This window comes from Myotis brandtii, unplaced genomic scaffold (assembly GCF_000412655.1).
Source record: "Myotis brandtii unplaced genomic scaffold, ASM41265v1 scaffold384, whole genome shotgun sequence".
Taxonomy (NCBI): Eukaryota; Metazoa; Chordata; class Mammalia; order Chiroptera; family Vespertilionidae; genus Myotis; species Myotis brandtii.
The window spans coordinates 4,324,299-4,325,858 of NW_005364745.1; the positions used below are offsets into that span (position 1 = coordinate 4,324,299).

Genomic DNA, 1,560 nt, shown 5'->3' on the forward strand with positions numbered 1-1,560 from the left:
GCGCGCTCTCCCAGCATCCGGCCTTAAAAATGAAAATGCTTTCGAAAGTACAGGAATGCGCACGGGCACGAGCAGGCACACCACGTGCAAAAATAAACAGGATCAGAGAAAGGAGTGGTCCTTCAAACACGGTAGTTTCGGTGCAAACACCGTAGGTCCGGCTCGCTCTCACCTCTTCCTCACTCCGGGCACCTTCCCTCCTGACACCCTCCCTTCCCCGCCCCGGGCACGAGGTAAGGGAGCAGGGACCTGGGACCCTGAACAGGTAGATGCCCGGTGCTGCGAGCAGGAAAGCGAAACTTGTTGCTCCCAACGGCGAGCGGAGGGTTGGGCTTCTTGAGGCGGCAAAGAGCCTGAGAAGCATCCTCAAGGCGTCCTCCGGGCCCAGGTAACCAAACAACGAGACCTTCCCCCCCGAACCGTTACCCTGGGGTCCCCGGAGTGCAGGCGCCCCCGCTCTGCTCCGACCCGAACGCTGGGCAGGCAGTCCAACTGCCTCTCCTCCGGAGCGCGCCAGGCTCGGTGCTCTGGGTCCTGCAACTCCGAGAAAGCTCCTGCCTCGGACCCGGTCCTGCCACTGGTCGCAGCCGCAACCGCAGTGGGGACGGGGCTGGAAGCAACGCGGAGCCGTCCCGGGGCCCGCGGAGTCCGCTGCGCTGCAGGGCAGCTCCGAATGGAACCTGACCCCCTTCCCGTGGTAACACGCTGAGGTCATTTGCAATGCGAACGTGCGGCCTCGGGGACACAAGCCCCGCAAATTAAAATAAATTGAAAATGTTTTTAAAATGGTCTTTCATGTGACGCCTGGGTGTCGTTCTCCACAAACAGGCATCGGCCTGAGGCGCACGCCCCCTTTCGGCAGGAACTGGGAGCCACGAGTGCCTCCCGTGGCCGGATCCCAGGCATCCGAGTTCGTGTGTGTGTTTGTGTTCGTTCGTTTAGACACCGAGGCCTCAAAGAGCCATCGCTGCAAATCGGGGTTCCAGAGACGCGGCATCTCCAGGCGTCAGCGCTCGCCCCCGTTCGTAGCACCCTCCGTGCAGGTCTTTCTGGAACCGAAAATGGAATTATGGGTGACTTTTCATCCTCCGGGTCATGTACCTTTCAGACTATGCACCATGACCCCTGAGGTAGGGGCTCCTAACCCCTGTGAGAACTTCCACTCATTTCATTGGCGCTGCCAACCAGTAGCAAAAGAGGCATCTATTTGCACAAAACTTAAATCCACGAGCGAGGTAAGACCCACACGATGGACATGGACATTTAGAGCTTCGCAGCAATTAAATCCTCCCTGAACTCCTAGGAGAGAGGGAGGGAGGCCGGCAGGCAGGAGAGAGGGAGAGGAGGAAGGAAACAGAGAAAGAAAGAAGGAAGGAAGAGAGAACAATGGCTAAAGCCAAGGGTTTTATGGATTTCCAAACTGGTGGCCAGGACGCGCCTGGAACCAGGGTGTCCCGTTACTGCCGGCTGTGCCCTGTGTCTGGGGAGCGCCGGCCAGTGGCGACAGGGTTCTGCGCACCGTGGAGCCTGGGAGTTCAGTGCCACCGGGCGGGCGGCGCG

General features: G+C 59.7%; 1 long non-coding RNA gene across 3 annotated transcripts in view; it reads left to right on the plus strand.

Annotated features, from left to right (window-relative positions):
* The first annotated feature begins 22 nt into the window (after window positions 1-22).
* The window catches only part of LOC106727196, a 3,455-nt gene continuing 1,917 nt past the window's right edge, over window positions 23-1,560 (plus strand). Inside the window, exon 1 of one of the 3 annotated variants that reach the window (XR_001363375.1) lies at window positions 23-233. This is a non-coding gene — a long non-coding RNA (uncharacterized LOC106727196). The other 2 variants (XR_001363373.1, XR_001363374.1) reach the window with 2 other exon arrangements.